Here is a 20,595-nt window from a genome sequence, read left to right as displayed (position 1 = left end):
CCTTCGCTAGGTAATCCGTTCCAAGCACCACTTCGTCGACTAGTCCTGGTAGGATTAGCATTTCATTTCGCAGCACTTGGTTACTCATTCTCACTTCTACATCTACCGCTTCTATGATCGTCTTAGGTTTGCCATCTCCCAGTATCACTCGTGTTTCTATCGCCTTGAATATACCTGTCTTCAGCCTTCTTGCCAATGTTCCACTTACAAAGCTTCGCGTCGCCCCTGTGTCGATTGCTGCTACTACCTCTTCGCCATTCACCGTAATATTCGCCAAGATCCGGCCCTTTGTATGTCTTAACGTGTTTAGTTTTCCCGAGGTTGCGTTTGGGGAGACCCCACTCCTCGGTGCCAATGAGGTCTCTGGCCGTTTCCCTGCGTTCGTCTACAACAATTTCGTGTGAGTGTGCCTACTTTTCCGCATGTCCAGCAGAATTCGATGCGAGCGCTACGGCAACCGTATGCGACATGGCCGCCTCCTCCGCATCGTCTGCACGCCGTGTTTGTATCGATGTATCTTGGTGCCGGGTCTGATTTCTGGGATGGTTGTTTCTCTGTCTGCTGTTCCCGCTCCTCTGCCTGTATATATTGGTAACGTTCTTCTGGGCGCCTTGGTACAAATGGTCTTGCCGTTGGTCGCATCGGATCTCTGTCAGGGGTAATATTTTCATAATCTTCTACCAAACTTACCAATTCTTCCAGGCTGCTGACCTCGCCTCTTTTAACATACAGCTGGATTTCTCTGCGGGAGTTCCTGTATATGCGGTTTAGCTTTTGGTCTTCGGTGTAGGCGGCATGTCGCATCAGCCCTTGTAGTGCTAGCACATAATCCTTAAACTTCTCTCCTGGTCTTTGCATGCGTGCCCGTATCTCGTCGTCCAACTGTTCAAAATATCTGGAGCTGAGGAAAAATTTTAGGAAATCTTTTTTGAATGAGTCCCACTCTTTCCAACTCCGATTATTATTTCGGTACCAAACCAACGCTTTGTCTTTGAGTAGCTCCGGCAATGCTCGTGGTATCGAGTTGACGTTTATTTCGTATCCTTCTGCCAGTTCTTCCACGCGTTCTATGAACCCTAGAGGATCCTTGCCCCCGTCGTATTTTAAACCCCATTTTCTTACCCGGTCTATAGTGGTTGCGTATGTGCCTGGCTGTTGCATCGCATATAGTGGTGGTTGTGGGACCTCGTGTTGGATGGGTGCGCCGGTTGTATTCTCGTCATCCGTTCTCGTAGCGCTTGGAGATGTCGAACGACTACTTGCCTGTGGTTTGTTTAGATTAGATGTCGTCCTTGCATGTTGTAGAGCTAGTTCTGTAAGCCGATCACGCCATTTCTCGTTGTCCTTTTCTGCCTGTACGAACGCCGCCAATCGCTTCCTTAGTTCGTCTACCGTTCCCGTATCATCCAGCTCGAACTCCGAGTGGTAACTTACCAGCTCCTCTCGGGTCAGATAATATACCCATGATACCTTTACCATTTTCTTATTTGCGTATCTTTCCTTGTTAGTTTGTCTGCTTAGCCTTCGTTGCTTTGCCTTCCGTATATCCTTGTTACCTTCCTTTATGTAAAGCCTTGATGATTTCCTTGATTTTATTTAAGCCTGCTCGGGCGCCATATGTGACGGACTAATTCCTGCTGAGGTATGCCCAGTCCGTCCAGGGTTCCTATATTTGGTGGGGGAACCTATTCCGATGAAAATAAATAGACGAAGGAGTTCTGAAAAACGTTATAAAGTTTATTAAAAAAAGGATCGATATCCTTAAGGGCTACTCCTATTCTTTGTCCCTGTCTAAATAAGAGTAGCTGAGGTAGAACCCCTCTGCTAGCTCTCCGTCAGTTGGAGTAGAAACCTCCTACTGAATATAAAATAATCCACGAAATGAAGTAGAAACCTTCAGGTCGTGTTGGTCAGTGGTAGAAGCCCACTGACTCGTATGCCTATCTCCTAGCTTCTGATCTTACAAGCTAATTTGCCGCCCTTATATACGATTTTGTACGCCGGTGGACAGTTATTTCCTAAAAACAATTCATTGTAATAATTCCTCAGTTATAAAATTATGTAGGACTGCACGCAGGCAGTCAGTAATTTTACAATAACAATTATAAAAGTTGGAAATCCAAAAATCGAATTCTAGTTTAACGCTACTTTCGCTGTATTCTATTGGTACATACATACGCTTAAATGCTAACATGCGATTTTCCTCTTTCCATTATCATACATATGGTGGTACATCGGTATATATACATACATATATGTATATTTTCGATCATGTATGACGATCCGCTATCTCGGCATTTCATATCCCAATTTTAGGAAGCCCTAATATACATAGCGAACAATGTGCCAAATCTCGTACGTACGCTTGTTGTATGCCTGCCGTGTTTTCCAGTCTTTGCTTTACCTATCGAATTCGATCATTTGTGTTTATGCGTATGTTCGCTGTCACTTGGTTTTGATGGTGCGTTGGCCTCGTTTGATGCTTTCGGCTTCTGCTTGGGGCGTGCGTTGGTGTGTCGTAAGTATGTAGAGAAAAGTCCCAATTAGTAGCAGCGCTTAGTTTGGCGACTTTTACTGCTGATCTTTGTTTATCCAAATTATTATGTATGTTGTATTTGTGTCTGAGTGCATTGGATGCGCCAAGGGTTGGTTGACCGGCATAATTTTATGTTTTTATGCATTTCCATTTTCCTTCCAAATGTTTTAGCAGAGAATTTAAACACAATGAGAAGGCGTTATTTTGGCATCCACTGCTTACGATCCATTTGCATGTGACACGTCTTGCACTTCACCACTATTCTCCAAATTCATGTTAACTTAACAGGGTGCAAGACGTAACAGAAAATTCTCTTAACGATTTTCTCTGTTCGTCTGTTACCAAAAAATTCTCTGATCAGAGCAAGTATATTGCAAATTTAATTCTCTGATTTTTTGTAAATAAATTATGATGCTTGGAAGGTTGAAGTCTTCGGCACAGACGAAGACAGTCCTGTCCTTACTTGTTTTTTTTTATATTCAAAGTGCGAATTTGAATCTGTGCCTATGATTCAGGGCAAAACAAAAACAAAAGTGCTACAAGTGTATAGGGGTTGAGCAGCTCCGATGTAAAGAAATATTTTGACAAGTATAAAATACATTATTCAGTCAACAAACATAGTCAAAAAAGATTCAGAAAGCTGAATTAAAAATTATTATAAATTTTTGATCTCCTAAAGTAAACACATTTGATTCAAATATGATTCCAAAATGTGGTTGAAAAAATATATTCAGTGTTTGATCATCTAAAGTATTCATATTTGATTATTTCTTTTGTTCAATTGTATGGTTACTCATTATTTTGTCAGAAAGAGTAATCAAATTATATTGCTATGTAGGGAATTTGAAAATTTAATCACCTAAATGGTGAGTGGGTATAAACAAACCTAGATTGGTATATATGTACACACATATATTCCTAAACTAAAGATCAGCCTACACCCCCATTTCCCACCCACTTCATTGATACCAATATATCCATGCATAAGCTAACAAATGTTTGTACATTCACATGTTCAAATAAAAGACAAACTGTTTCAATCAACCACTTCCTACAAAAACTATTCTTACGCACAAGCATATGTACAAATCTATGTTCATATGTAAGCTAAGAAATATTTTTATATTCACATGTTGACAAACAAAACAAAATTCACTTCAACCATCCAACCATACGCACAAGCACACATACATATGTACATATGTATGCTCATGTTTTGCATGTAAATCGCAAAATCTTGAAAACTAGCTTCCTCTTGATTTTTCATTCATAAATGCTTCTTCTTAAGTTGTCCAAATTGATGATAGAATTTTGCAATTCGGCAACATGGCATTTGATAAAATCGTCAAAAGACAAATTTTTGCGATTTTATAAATTCCAACTTCGATGCATATTGGGGGTATTCATTATGACGAGCATAACTACTTTCATAACCCCGCACTTTTCCTTTGAAATAATACCAAACTATTTATAAGCCTGTATGAAAGTACTAATATGGTAGTAAAAAATGCAAATAAACATGCACAGATATTGCCTAGTAAATGTCCACTAACATATTAGCAATATAATCTAAAAATTTCCATCCATTATTCATATAAATTATTGCAAATAATTTTCTCATATCCTGAATTGCCGAGTTGTCACAGCTTATGGACATTTTTATTTGCTATTTGAAACCCCCTATCATATTCTGCCGAAAAATTGTTCGCGCAGTCACGCAGCCAAATTTCCAGCAACTGTGTTGCAGTTGCTACATAAGAGTGGTGTTTTACCCGTTTCTGGCCCGAATTCGCACTGTGACATCATACTGTATATGCTGACTTGTTTATCACATGTCAGTACAAAGTAAGAATTTTACATTATTTTCATAGACAAAAATTAATATATTGGAGCGGCGAAATAAATTAAAGTAATTTTGCGAAGAAATATAACATTATTTCGCAAAAGAGCAATAAATTCGTTTATTTTAATTTTATAATAAATTCCCCTTTTAGCTGTGAGTTATTAAAGGTATAAACGGCAACACTTTTAACCACCGACGACACATAATTTGGCTCGTGCCTATTGTATTTCGTCGGCTAATTGCTACGAGCATTGATATTTACATATCCATGGCCGTATACGCGGATTGCCATAATTGATTTGGTCGCTTCATAACGCGGAAAGCGACAAGTTGTTTTATTAATAACTTAAGCTACTGCCACAGCATCAAAGCGACCAAGCTTTTTATACATGTCTGCCTTTAATTGGAGTATTATTGAATATGTATATATGTATGTACATTTGTACTTTTTTTGCTTTGGTTTGTATTTTCATACATATATATTCAATGATACAATGCTCAACATCTGATCAACAGGCACATGTCTTTTATGTATTGTTGGTCTTATTTACATATTTAAGGGTTGATTTGAGGCGGGTCAAATGTATTTAAGTTTGACTTGGCTTATCAAACCTACCTTTGAAAATAATCAAGTACATAGGTACTTACATCTTTGTACTGAATAACACATATAAAATGCTTTAGGAAATTTCTTTATAGGTACCTCCCCTCCCACCCATAGTCCAAATAATAACTAAATATTTTTTTATTAATTCAATTGTTATCAAATATTTTATTTATTTCAATTTTTCAATTTATTAATAATTCATACTTCATGGTTAATATGCATACATTTTATGCAAATTAACGTTTTATAAATATGCAATGGATTTCGTGTGCACAGAAATTCCAAGTGTGCAAATGCCGTCGGCAAAACACTATTTGCATGCATATTTCAATTTGCATACATTTTCCAAACATTTTAATTTATTAACAAAAAGGGATGGGATAATTCATAAATGCAGGCATGCTTAACGAACGAAACGATATCATTTCGTTACGATAATCAACGCTAATAAACGAAACGAAGTCACTTCGTTTCGTTTATTAACGTTAAGATCGTAAAATTAACGTTAATTTGACGTTCTTAACGTTAATAAACGAAACGAAGTGACTTCGTTTCGTTTATTAGCGTTGATTATCGTAACGAAATGATATCGTTTCGTTCGTTAAGCATGCCTGCATAAATGTATGATTAATTTACAAACATTTCATGAAAGGGCATATTTTGGGTATATGAATAAGTTTTTGTTTGTAAAGAAATAAGCAAAATTTCTGCAATTTGCATCAACATAAAACAAGCAAATATATTGCTATTATTATATTAATTAAGTTCAAATTCATATTAAATCATAAAACAAGCAAATATATTGATACAAGTAATAAAATTTAAATTTAATTAATCCTACTAAATACCTATATTCCCACAAAGAAATCATATTAAGAGAAAATCCAGAGAATTTATACACCAGCTGAAACTGTTGACAGAGAATTTTCTGCTGTTAACTGGTTAACATTGAAATTGGATTGTGTGTGGTGAAGTGCAAGACGTGTTCACATGCAAAAAAGTTGGAATCTAGCAAAAACGCCTTCTCATTGTGTTTAAATTCTCTGGTTCAGCCATGCGTAACTGGCGTTTAAATATACTCAATAAACACACTTTACAATGTTGCATTTGCAGTTTGAAACAATTTATTACGCAATTTTTTTTAAATTGGCAATTTATTATTACAATTTATTATATGACAAATTGCGTAATAAATTGCCCAAATAGTATAAATTGCCAATTTGGTGTGTGTTTGAACCTAGTATAAGCGATATGATATGCGGACAAAATGCAAGCCGTGTGATTCGCCACGCAAGCGATAAAATATTTTTTTGGCCAATCGTGGGAAGTGCAGTGTCAGCAATTATGAAATCACTTAGATTAATGTAGAAGCTTAGAGCTTAGTTTAAGTTAATGATAAAGTCAGTCTGTTTTTGACATTGAACGGAAATAAATGGTAAATATTGTTAAGCGGAAAAACCTATTTTTATTTGGATCTTTTCAGGTTGCAATGGGGCCGCGGGGCGGCCCCCAACTTTAACTTTTTGGAGCCCTAGTCCTTGGGCTCCTTAACTGGCACCCGAGCAGGGACCCACTGGCAAGTGGGTCCTTCAAAAAGGACCTCCTTAAATGTGAGGTCCATAGTGATTAGTGTCAAAGTGATAGTGATAGTGGAGGGCTAAGAAAAAAATAATAGCAATTTTACCGATAAAGGAATAAAAAAATATATAGAGAGGCAAGACCTCAGCTTAGATAATTTAAGGCTTGTACAGCCAATAACGAAAATACCAAAATCGAGATTCACCTTCGAGGGACCCTCCGGTTATAACGATAGCTTAACTCTGCGATTCCCTTCGGGACCCTCCAGGGTATAAAAGCTCCTCTCCCCAGGAGAGGTAAAACGAATAATAAAAAAAAAAAACAAGTGAATAACAAAAAGTTGAGTGAAAAGTGATGCTACACGCAATAAATTACTACGTCCAATCCTAAAAGCCCTCAGAGGGCTATACAGGAATAATATTAAAAGAAGCAAGCCTGTGACCCCTAAGATCCTCTGGCGCGCGAATAAAATTCAACACGAAAATTGAAACATTTTATAAGTGAATTATCCTACGGCCCCACTATTGCTATTCCAAGTGCACGTATAATCACACTGGCTGGGTGAGTCCGTATACCTATACTTCTAGGACGGACCTCACCATACCAAAGGCCGAAAAATGGTTAACGACTCCTGTGACCGTGTCATGTACACAAAATTTTTTTTTGCAATATGCAACTTACCGCTCCCTTCAGGATACGGCAAAAATTTCCTTTGAAAAAGTTAACCCGAGCGTACACATAAGAACACACTTGGGCCGGCTTATCCTTTTGTGGAGTTTCCAGGGTACACATCAGCACACACTGGAAACGGTCACTCGTTACTTGCGATACTTTCAGCGTACACATAAGAACATGCTAAAGATTCGCAATATGTCCAGGGCGTTGTGGAGCAACTGTGCCTTAGTAGGTTGCCTTCAATCTGATTGTCGACGACTAAAAAGGAGTGACACAGCCTCCCCTGACCAAAACCATAATTATTTAAAGACTAATGTACTGTGAAACGCCAACTTGGTACATGTCGCCGTTGCCATAAGAACACGGTAAAAGTTTCACAAATGTAACTAAAGTCCTTTTTTTCTTTGCAGGAAACTGTCAAAGTGTAAGGACAACCTTAAAACTAAAACAAAAAACAAATAAATCGTCTGTGCTATAAGGACTATCCCGTCAGGTGATCGCGAACGCCAGTAAGTAACACAAAAAAAATAAAAAACAATTTTTAAAGAGCCACCGTGTGCCAAATTAAATTTTAAAAATATATTTTTTAATCTCAAACAAAATTTTTTTTTTATCTGAAATGGACGCTTTAGCCACGAAAGTTAATGAACTTAATGGGGGCATTAATGCTCTCCTCGAGCAGATTAGGCGGCTTGAGACACGCCTTGGGGGTATAGAAAGCAACGGTGTTGCTCTGAACTCTAGGCTAGGGGAAATTGAATGCAATAACGCGAGTTTAGAACAAAATCTTGCCAGAATCGATGAGCGATTGGGAAGAGTAGAACAGGGTGGCGTAAGAACGCAGCCACAGGGGGTATTGGCAGCGGTGCGAACACCACTGTCGGAGCAAGACCTAAAGGATATTGGCAGACTCCCCGACTGCGTTAATGAGCTGCAAGTTTTTGAAGGCAGCCCTTCTCAATACATCTCTTGGGTTCACAGCGTTGAAGGAATTCTGTCGGACTACGATATCGTCAAGGAAAGGCCCCTGTATCGTGCCATCCTGCAACATGTTAGGCAGAAAATCCGTGGCTTTGCCGATGCAGCACTGGTAACGTATAATGTTTTCGATAGCGATTGGGTAGAAATAAAAAGGGTATTATCGCTGCATTACGCAGACAAAAGGGACATTAGGACTTTAGAGCACCAACTGAATCAGCTAGCTCAGAGAGGTTCAAAACTAGATGATTTCTACGCAACGGTCAATCATTAGTTGTCTCTAATAGTGAACAAAATCAAGTGCGATGACTATAGCCAGGAAACCGTGTCGGTCCTTGTGGAAACGTACCGTAACAGGGCACTCGATGTTTTCATATGGGGCCTCAGTCCAGAATTGTCACGTATGCTTATAGTGCAGAAGCCAAAAACACTGCCAGAAGCGTACACGGCCTGCCTTGACATCCAGAACCTAACGTTAAGGAACACAATAGTCCATGCAAACACTCCAAATAGAGTAGTTGTCCCCACCAATACCCTGTCGCAAGTTACTCAGAGACCACCGTTACCTCCTCGATCACGGTCTACATACAACTGGACGAATCGGAACAATACTCAAGGGAATGGCCGGTCATCCTACAACAGATTCCAAGGCAATCAAGGGACGAACACCGCACCTCCTGATAGACCCGCAGCCCCAAAACCTGCGGAAAGAATGGATGTCGACGACAGTGTTCAAACCAGACAGGTGAACTACATGAACCGACCGACGAATAACAACGTCTTCAAAAGGGGACCTGCATCATCGATTGAAAAGATGCCCAAACAGCAGAGGCTCTACAACATGGAAGCCAACAGCGCAGATGTAGAAAGCGGACCTTCGACGTATGCTGAATCGACAGAAGACAACTTCCAGCAGGTAAATTTTATGGCGGACGGGCCACCAGCCTATTTCATATGAGGACTACCGCGCAATCCAGTATACCCTAACTCACTTGTTTGACACCAAACAAAGTAGCCCTAAAGTTCTTAGTTGACACAGGGGCAAATAAAAATTTTATAAGACCTGAATTGGCAACTAATACAGTCCCAGTCAATCCACCTTTCTCAGTAACCACCGTAGCAGGACCTGTAGTAATAAACAAAAAAATCAGTGGAAGATTTTTCCAAAATGCTGGTAACGAAGCTATGGTGACCTTTTACGCACTTCCTGGTTTAAGCTCGTTTGATGGGATAATAGGCGATGACACCCTCAAAGAACTAGGTGCCGTCATAGACAGGAAAAAACATGTCCTTACAATAGATCCCAATATAAGAATTCCGCTCAAAAACAAAGTCGTAGGAAGCCTAAATTTTTTCGAAACTAACGATATACCCGACGCAATTCTCCCAAGCCTAAAAGCCATGATAGAAAAGTATTCTCATTTGTTCCGTCCACTTAACATCAAATCAAATATTAAAACCACAGTTCGAGCTGAGATAAAGACTACCACGAATGAGCCCATATACACGAAAAGTTACCCATATCCTGCAAACATGAGGGAAGAGGTAGAAAAACAAATTACTGAGTTGCTTGAAGAAGGAATTATACGACCATCCAAAAGCCCGTACAATTCTCCTATTTGGGTAGTTCCGAAAAAACCCAAACCCTCTGGTGAAAAGCAGTATAGAATGGTAGTGGACTTCAAACGTCTGAATACAGTCACCGTGCCAGACGCCTATCCTCTCCCAGATATTAATGCAACGCTGGCCAGTTTAGGGAACGCAAAATATTTCACAACTATAGATCTGACCTCAGGCTTTCACCAAATCACAATGAAAGAAACAGATATACCCAAAACAGCGTTTTCAACAATGAATGGAAAGTACGAATTTCTGAGATTACCTTTTGGGTTAAAAAACGCTCCGGCTATATTCCAGCGAATGATTGATGATGTTCTTAAAGAGTATATAGGGAGGATATGCTACGTGTATATCGACGTAATTATTGTCTTTGGAAAAAGTACCAAACAACATTTAGTAAATTTAGAGATAGTGTTTAAACGGCTTGCGGATGCTAATTTGAGAGTGAATTTGGAAAAAAACTAAGTTTATGAGAACGGAAGTTAAATTTCTGGGATATGTAATAACATCCCACGGGATGAAGGCAGATCCTTCAAAGGTCCAAGCTATAGAGAACCTCTCACCCCCAGAAACGCTTAAGGAACTAAAAAGCTTTTTGGGAATGACGTCGTATTACCGAAAGTTCATTCGAGATTACGCTAAGGTTGCTAAACCCTTGACCAATCTCACACGCGGTGAGAATTCTCAGGTCAAGGCAAACCAATCTAGAAGAGTGCGTATCAAAATGAATTCCGAGGCCCTTCAGGCCTTCGATACTCTAAAAAAACTACTCGTTTCCTCAGATATTCTCGCATTTCCAGATTTCGAAAAACCGTTCAACCTTACCACTGACGCCTCAAACTATGCCATTGGTGGGGTGCTATCCCAAGGAGAAACAGGGAAAATCGACCCATCGCCTACATCTCAAGATCTTTAAGAAGAACAGAGGAAAACTATGCCACAAACGAGAAGGAAATGTTGGCTTTAGTTTGGGCTCTAGACAACTTGAGATCCTACCTCTATGGGGCGAAAAAAGTTAGAATTTTCACTGACCACCAGCCTCTCACTTTTGCGTTAGGAAGTTGAAACTATAACGCCAAGTTGAAGAGGTGGAAGGCTAGAATATAAGAGTATAACCACGAATTGATTTACACTCCTGGTAAATCGAATGTCGTGGCGGATGCTCTCTCCAGAATTCCATGCCAGGCAAACCATTTGACAGCACCGTCGGAACCCAACGATGCACCAACAGAAGCTAGGAGTGACGAGGGGACAGCTCACAGTGCTGAACAGGATTCTTCGGACCTTATTCCACACGTTGAAGCCCCTTTGAACGTTTTCCGAAACCAAATAATTTTTACGGAGGGGAATGCAATGACTTGTGTTGAAAACCCACATCCAGGATTCACTCGTCATTATGTGAGACTAGATATAATTGAAAAGGCCAGCTTAACCGAAGCCTTGAAGGAACGCCTAAACCCAGCATTCATAAATGGAATAAAGATTCCAGAAAGTTACTTTCAACTCCTACAAGAAGTATATATAGAACATTTCCTTTTATACAAAATTAGGATAACTCAGAGGGTGGTCGAGGATGTGGCCAACGAGGATAGGATTTGCGGTATAATAGAGACAGAACATAGGAGGGCCCATAGAAACTCAAAAGAAAATAGGGAACAAATCTTGGAAAAGTATTATTTTCCCAAAATGGCTAGTAAGATAAAAAATTTCACTTCTAACTGTGAAACCTGCCTTTCTAACAAGTATGATAGGCATCCGGCAGTACCACCGATAAAAGAGACTCCAGTGCCGAAATATCCATTGAAGCCATAGAGTACGGGTCGGCCTCCGTGTATTCAATCGGTAGCACACTTTTGTACGTACTCTCAATGCCAAAGGTAAAACCAGATGGCTACCGACTCCTAATAACACGGGCTGCTGTTATAAAAGGACAACACGTTGACCTCAGCTATAAAAAAATGCTAATAAACGAAGTTGAAACGTTCGGGGTGAACGAGGATTGCCCTTTGATCAGCAACACAACAATTTGTTCTCGCAAATCCCTGACTTAACTACGGGAAAACGGGTGCCTAGCTAGGCTAGTTAAAGGTGGCGATGCCAAATGCTGCTTTGAACCAGACAACACCAAAACCGTCGAGATGATCACAGACTCAACAATATTTGTTACAAACTTTGAAGGCCTATTACAAGGGAAGAACTACTCCACAACCCTAAATGGAACGTACGTCATTATTTTGAACAACGAAACAGTCACGGTGGGAAATCAAACATTCACCAGCAGATCAGTACGCACAGCGCAGGCCCTGCCACCGCCCTTGGTAAACATCACGAGCGAAGGACTAAAATTGAACCTTAACTACATTCACGGCCTGAGCATGGAAAATATTAATCAGCTTAAACAACTTGGCAATAATTTTTACTTTTCGCTAATTTTTGACGCTCTTGCCTTGGCCATTCTAGCAGCCGTATGCTACATTATCTGGAGAAAACTCACTACTACAATCAACTTTCCTAGACTAAATCAGACCACAGATCAGGACCAGCCAAGCCATGCAAAAGATCCTTCTGAAAAAGGAGCTCATCTGCGGGACGCAGATGTTTAAAGGGGGGGTACTTAACAAGGGGGCAGACACACTTACTTGTAAGAATGTGCTGACACCACACTTCAACAAACACAAGCAAAGCCAACGTAGGTAATTGATCCGATATCATATTGCGTAAGCAGACAAAATGCAATCCATGGGAACTGCAGCGTAAGCGATATGATATGCAGACAAAATGCAAGCCGTGTGATTCGCCACGCAAGCGATAAAATATTTTTTTGGCCAATCGTGGGAAGTGCAGTGTCAGCAATTATGAAATCACTTAGATTAATGTAGAAGCTTAGAGCTTAGTTTAAGTTAATGATAAAGTCAGTCTGTTTTTGACATTGAACGGAAATAAATGGTAAATATTGTTAAGCGGAAAAACATATTTTATTTGGATCTTTTCAGGTTGCAATGGGGCCGCGGGGCGGCCCCCAACTTTAACTTTAGCCCTAGTCCTTGGGCTCCTTAACTTATATTATTGAATCAGTTGTCGGGATGGACCGTGATGCCGAGCAACGGAATTAATTATCAGTGCTGTCGGAATGGACGTGATTTCGAGCAGCTGATATATATTTAACACACAATAGTAGGGCTGCGATGTGTGGGAGGTTGGAAAGGACGTGATTCCAAGCCACCCGCCCAAAGTAACTATTGATTATTAGTGCTGTCGGAATGAACGTGATTTCCAGCAGCTGGTGTATATTTATCACGCAATATGTAGGGCTGTGATGTGTGGGAGGTTGGAAAGGACGTGATTCCAAGCCACCCGCACAAAGTAACTATTGATTATTAGTGCTGTCGGAATGGACGTGATTTCGAGCAGCTGATGTATATTTAACACACAATGAGTAGGGCTGCGATATGTGGGAGGTTGGAAAGAACGTGATTCCAAGCCACCCGCCCAAAGTAACTGGAGCAGGCAACAGATTTAGTTTAACATGTGATTTTGAAACAGTTATGAGTTCAAGGCAGTGAGTATATATTTTTTTATACTGTAAAGTGTGTCGCAAGTATCAATATTATTGCAGTGATTTTTGAAATCTTGACACAGACAACGAAGAGGTTCATGCATTTGAAAATTCGATCTACATGTATTTAAATATGGCGGTTGGAAATACCGATAGGGCCTAAAAGGGACATTAAACATCACCTCGCCAAGCAGAAATGGACTGTTTATCATCCCCCTTAATAGTTTTACCATAAATAAAACGCCAAGCATCTCCCTACGGCTCTGTAGTGAAGGCAACTGTAAAAGTTTTAACCGGCTGCAATAGGGCGGTAGGTTCCTTGATGGATCCCAGGGCAAATGATTTAAAGCAAAGAGCAAAAATTGCTTCTGGGCCGATTCCAATTTTTCGCTATGAACCTGATAACGCGGGTTCCAGATAATGGAAGCATATTCCAATATAGGTCTTACTAACGATAAAAAAAGAATTTTAGTGACATAGGGGCCATTGAATTCCTTTGACCACCTTTTTACGAAAGCCAAAGTGCCTCTAGCCCTATTCACACACGATTCGATATGTAATTTGAAGTCCAGTTTAGGGTCCATTATAACGCGAAGATCAGTAAAGTTTGTGGCTTGCTTAATGATATAATCGCCTATCATGTACTGATAGGTTTTAAAAGATTTCCTCGTAAAACACATAAACTTGCACTTCGCTAAATTTAGTGACATTACGTTCACGTCACACCACTCAACCAGGTTATTCAGATCCAATTGAAGAAGTGCCCTATCCTCAGTTGAGCGAATGGGCATAACCAGTTTGACATCGTCAGCGTACATCAGCGGTATGCAGCGCTGCAAAACATTTGGGAGGTCATTAATGAAGAGCAGAAACAACACTGGACCAAGGTGACTGCCCTGTGGAACTCCAGAAGATACATTGATGAATTCAGACAAGCAATTGTTAAACACAACGGTTTGCTTTCTACCTACCAGGTACGAAGAGACCCAAGAGAGAAGCCGTGATGGAAAACCCAATCGATCGAGTTTTAGTAGGAGTAAGGAATAGGAAACTTTATCAAACGCCTTACTGAAATAAGTGTAAATGACATCAACTTCGCAGTTCGTCCTTAAGTTATTGGATACGAGGGTTGTGAACTCCAGCAAGTTAGACACAATCGACTTACCCCTGCAAAAGCCATGTTGTGACAGGTACACTGCCGAAGATACTGCAAAAGCCAGTTGATTTGTGACAACTGATTCAAATAGTTTTGGAATAGCACAAAGTTTGGCTATTCCTCTATAGTTTCTGACACAAGATCTACTCCCACTTTTAAACGACTCCTTCCTCTTCTTAGGGAATATCCCTTGCCTTAAAGAGGCATTAAATAAGCAGGTAAGGGGTTGACAAAGAAATTGAGCGCAAGTTCTCAGCACAACAGATGGTATTTCATCAGGTCCACTGGAGTAGGAAATTATATATACTTTCCAGATGCCTTAGTACCTCATCTGTATGAATATATGGGATACCTACTGAGTTAAGCGAAGGTAACATGTATTGATAATCTACCGGAGGGGAGTCAGGGATAGTCGAGTAATTAGATTTAAAAAAGTCAGCAAACATATTTGCAATCTCGGAGTCAATACTAGAAATCCGATCGTTATACTTCATTACAGAAGGAAACCTTTTAATTTTTCTTTTGGAGTTGACGAAGGAATAAAATGTTTTTGGATTGGAAGAGATCCGATGCTTAATCTTCATCAGATAATTCTTATAGCATCTTATCTGTAGCCTGTTGTACTTAAGGCGCAAGATGGAGTATGCAGCATAGTCACTATTAGAGCCAGATAATTTGAAACGCTTGAAGAAGCGTGTTTTTTTGTTTTTTAGATAATTAAATTCTCTAGAGCTCCAAGCAGTAGCTGGAGCTGCTGAGGAGGTTTTGGAAAAAGGCACACATTTGAGGAATATCGCATGTAAAACGTTGGTGAAATGGACGGAGCTCGCTTCAATATCTCCGTCGTACTCAGGCCACTTTATTTTAGAGACTTCGTCGATTAGTAAAGACCAATTGGCCTTTCTAAACAGAAACCGGCGCGAAGACGCATTCGGATAGGTAGTATTCCGCACCGGTAAGCTAAGACAATCCAGGTAAATTGAAAGTGCTGGATGATAAACATCCTCAGGCAATACCACTGGATCACATCGAAAAACAGAACAATTCGATGTGTCGTCTGAAAAAATCAAATCAAGATATTTGCCAAATTTATTATGAATTCTTTTAAGTTGATAAAGACCAATGTCTGCAAGGTCATATAAAAACTCGTAGAATACAACATTACAAGCAGTGGGAACTAGCATTCTGTCAATAAAATTCCACGACACAAAGGGCAGATTAAAATCGCCAGCCACTAAGACAGAATCAACAGACCTTGACATAGCAAATATAAATTTCAATAGGGAAGAATGTTTTAAGTATATAGAAGTATCTGACTGGGGCGGAATATAAGACGCAACAAAATATTTATAAATAGATAAGAGTTTAACTCGCACGCAGAGGATTTCAACATCAGAAGAATCATCGAAGTACACTTCCTCAGCAGAGAACCTGGTATGTACGGCGATTAAAACGCCTCCACCAACTCTGTTTCGTCGGTCTTTTCTAAAGATCTCATAAGAATCTGCGAATATCTCAGAGTTAAACACAGATGATTTCAACTATGTCTCAATAAAAACCAAAACGTCATAACAGAGTTCATGACTACGGAGAAAAAGATCAACCAGTTTAGTATTTAGACCCCTAACATTCTGATAATAGACGCTACAAACGTAACATCTTGGTTGATCGTGGTGATGTTATTGGAATTCATAAGCTTGTGTTAAATGCATCTATATGAAAAGTTTAACTGTGTCACCGATTTATCTATCGATAGTTGAATTCATTCGATTGCTCCCAACCTTCACAAATCACTCTTGTGTGATTTGTGCCCAACCTTAAAGCGGAGTCATTAGTGCCGTTTATCGTATCGCTGTAGTCGTATCCCTAACGTAATCAGCTGTTTATCGTTACGAGGGAAAACCAAAAACCAATTGGTTGGTTACGATACGGCTACGACCTTAGAGGCACCAATAATCGATTGCATTGATTCCCATAATGTTGGTCGAATCCGCTGTTACAAGGTTACCGATACGGTTACCGATAAAGCACCAATGGCTGCAGCTTTAAGCTGTAGTCATTGGTGCCGTTTGTCGTATCGCTGTAGTCGTATCTCTAACGTAATGAGCGGTTTATCGTTACGATGGAAAACCTAAAGCTGGAGACATTGGTGCTTTATCGGTAACCGTATCGGTAACCTTTTAACAGCTGATTCGACCAACCTTATGAGAATCAATGCAATCGATGATTGGTGCCGCTAAGGTCGTAACCGTATCGTAGCCAACCAATTGGGGTTTGGTTTACCGTCGTAACGATAAACAGCTGATTACGTTAGGGATACGACTACAGCGATACGACAAACGGCACCAATGACTCCAGCTAAAAACCAATTGGTTGGCTACGATACGGTTACGACCTTAGCGGCACCAATAATCGATTGCATGGATTCTCATAAGGTTGGTCGAATCAGCTGTTATAAGGTCGATCCTATGGTCTTATGGTTCACATTGTTGCATTTGCATGTTAAATTCCTATTCGTATCTGGACCACACTTCATTGGAACGTCACGAGCATTGTGAATGATGACAAAGTGTGATCTCTTATTTGTCAACTGCCTGACAGGCTGTTCAATATGGCTACTTTTCAGCGTTTTGACAGGCTGTTCAATATGGCGGCGCCTATCTTCAGTGGGTGATAGAAAGAGATACAGAATGAGACAGCGATAGTCAAATACGAATCAGGTGATCCAATAACTTTGGAATTTTGACGTTTATGCAGAAGAGATCACACTTTGTCATCATTCACAATGGTCACGAGTGACAACAATAGTAATGGGCGATACAGTGATTTTGAACTATCAGTGAATTTACAGCTATTGCGATCGCTTTAATTTATTTTTAACAAGCGAATATATACAGAATATGTACCTTTTATTGTAAACTGATGTAATACGAAATTCCAATTTTCTGAGATATTATGATATATATTATTAACTGAAGGACGACGTTATCTTCAGTCTCGTATTACACTCACTCAATTATCACCGGGCTTTGCATGCGTCTCATTTGTGGGCTCATAAAATTGCCACTTTTCATTTCTTTTTATACTCAGCTGAGCATAAACTAACGGAGATAGATATAGACTTCTATATATCAAAACGATCTGGGCGAAAAAAGAAATTCATTTAGCCATGTCCGTCCGTCCGTAAACACGATAACTTAAGTAAATGTTGAGGTATCTTCATGAAATTTGGTACGTGGGTTCCTGAGTGCTCATCTCAGATCGCTATTTAAAATGAGCGAAATCGGACTGCAACCACGCCCACTTTTCGATATCGAAAATTTCGAAAAATATAAAAAGTGCGATAATTCATTACCAAAGACGGATAAAGCGATGAAACTTGGTGGGTGGGTTGACCTTATGACGCAGAATAGAATATTAGTTAAATTTTGAACAATGGGCGTGGCACCGCCCACTTTTAAAATAAGGTAATTTAAAGGTTTTGCAAGCTGTCATTTGGCAGTCGTCGAAGATATCAAGATGAAATTTGGCAGAAACGTTACTCATATCACTATTTGTGTACCAAATAAAAATTAGCAAAATCGGATGGCGAACACGCCCACATTATAAAAAAAATTTTTTTAAATCAAATTTTGACAAAAAATTTGATATCTTTAAAGTATGCAAGTAAATTATGCCAACATTCAACTCCAGTAATGATATGGTGCAACAAAATACAAAAATAAAAGAAAATTTCAAAATGGGCGTGGCTCCGCCCTTTTTCATTTAATCCCTCTAGAATAGTTTTAATGCCATAAGACGAACAAAAATTTACGAAACCTTCTGAAATTTGGTAGGGGCATAGATTCTATGACGATAACTGTTTCATTTGAAAACGGGCAAAATCGGTTGAAGCCACGCCCAGTTTTTACACACAGTCGACCGCCTGTCCTTCCGCTTGGCCGTTAACATGATAACTTGAGCAAAAATTGATATATCTTTACTAAACTTAGTTCACGTATAAAAAATGGCCGAAATCGGACTATAACCACGCCAATTTTTTCGATATCGAAAATTACGAAAAATAAAAAAAATCCCATAATTCTATATCAAATGTGAAAAAAGGGATGAAACATGGTAATTGGATTGGTTTATTGACGCAAAATATAACTTTAGAAAAACTTTGTAAAATGGGTGTGGCACCTACCATATTAAGTAGAAGATAATGAAAAAGGTATGCAGGGCGAAATCAAAAGCCCTTGGAATCTTGGCAGGAATACAGTTCGTGGTATAACATATATAAATAAATTAGCGGTAACCAACAGATGATGTTCTGGGTCACCCTGGTCCAAATTTTGGTCGATATCTCAAAAACGCCTTCACATATGCAGCTAAGGGCCACTCACTTTTAGAACACTCATTAATACCTTTCCTTTGATACCCATAACGTACAAACACATTGTCGAGTCACCCCTGGTCCACCTTTATGGTGATATCTCGAAAAGGCGTCCACCTATAGAACTAAGGCCCACTACGTTGCAAATAATCATTAACACCTTTCATTTGATATCCACATCGTACAAACGCATTCTAGTCACCCCTGGTCCACCTTTATGTCAATATCTCGAAAAGGCGTCCACCTATAGAGCTAAGGATCACTCCCTTTTAAAATACTCATTACCACCTTTCATTTGATACCCATATCGTACAAACACATTCTAGAATCACCCCTTTATGGCGATATCACGAAATGGCGTCCACCTATAGAACTATGGCCCACTCCCTTTTAAAATATTCTTTAATACCTTCCATTTGAAACCCATGTCATACAAACACATTCCAGGGTTACCCTAGGTTTATTTTCCTAAATGGTGATTTTCCCTTATTTTGTTTCCAAAGCTCTCAGCTGAGTATGCAATGTTCGGTTACACCCGAACTTAGCCTTCCTTATTTGTTTTACTATAATTTGCTGTCAGCTTTCACTCGGTATTAAAACGGAATTTTAATAATTTATTTAATAATTTGGGAAAAACTTAAACAACGTGACATCAGGACGGGCAAGGCAACAGCTGTTTCGATTATACCTTGTAAATCTCTTCAAAGCTTTTTCTCCCGGGAGAATAGGAATTTTAATAAATTATTACAATCCAATTTTCGCAGCCAACTAGATCAAAACGTCATTTATAAAAATCCCAATTCAAAATAATGTCAGAAAGAGCAAAGTAGCTAAAAGTAAACACAACCGAGTGCTGCCAGAGGTGATTTTCATTCTTCATGAAGAAATATCGCCGTAGTCGCCGTTGGCGAAATGCTGCCAGAGGTGAGTGTCATTCAAAAAGATTTAATGATGAAGGAAAGTCGCCAATCGCCTTTATTTGGATAGCAATAGCCATGGCGGAACGATACAAGGTGGCAGCATAGGGCAGCTGATTATACGCTTTTTTTATTTGTTTTTTTTTCCCAGTTTTGGGAATTGAATGTTCCAATTCCAATAAATGGCAAGAGGACTTTTAAATTGCCTCTCAAATCGCCAGGTTAACAAACGTATAAGGGTAATATACTTGCAACCATAGTACAGGTCTACAAGTAGGATATGTAGCAGCGCGCACATACACAGCCACGCTCACCTGATAAAATGCTTGTTCTTGTTCGTTCCTTTTGTGGATTCTGTTTGGCACTGTTGTACTTCTTAGGTACAAGAAAAGTGTAGTAGCTGCTAACGAAAACTGCGTAAATTTTTTATTGTAAAATTACAAAGAAATATCCTTATTTACTTTCAAACGAGCACTTAATTTCATCTCTCTTTAAAATCCATACGTTTTGGACAATTTTAATTAATAAATTGTGATACTTTATTACCGGGGACGATTGCTAAAACAAGACCAAAACCGTCGGGGGAGGTATTAATAGACGCATTTTTGCCTCGCTTCCAATAATTCGAATACTTTTTCGCCTTTGGACTATTGATAACATGACAAAACGCGTCTTTTCATATCTCTTTCCACATTTTTGGACGGGTTATTGAAGTCGACCTCGGTCTCAAACGGTTTTTCGCAGGAACTTTTGA

At 39.4% G+C, this 20,595-nt stretch overlaps 1 protein-coding gene across 1 annotated transcript in view; it reads right to left on the bottom strand.

The window, feature by feature from the left end:
* The window catches only part of Pi3K92E (phosphatidylinositol 3-kinase 92E), a 97,140-nt gene that overhangs the window by 75,366 nt on the left and 1,179 nt on the right, over nt 1-20,595 (bottom strand). The window lies entirely within an intron of this gene.

Source organism: Eurosta solidaginis, chromosome 1 (genome assembly GCF_040869045.1).
Source record: "Eurosta solidaginis isolate ZX-2024a chromosome 1, ASM4086904v1, whole genome shotgun sequence".
NCBI lineage: Eukaryota > Metazoa > Arthropoda > Insecta > Diptera > Tephritidae > Eurosta > Eurosta solidaginis.
This window is presented reverse-complemented; position numbering and strand designations above follow the sequence as displayed.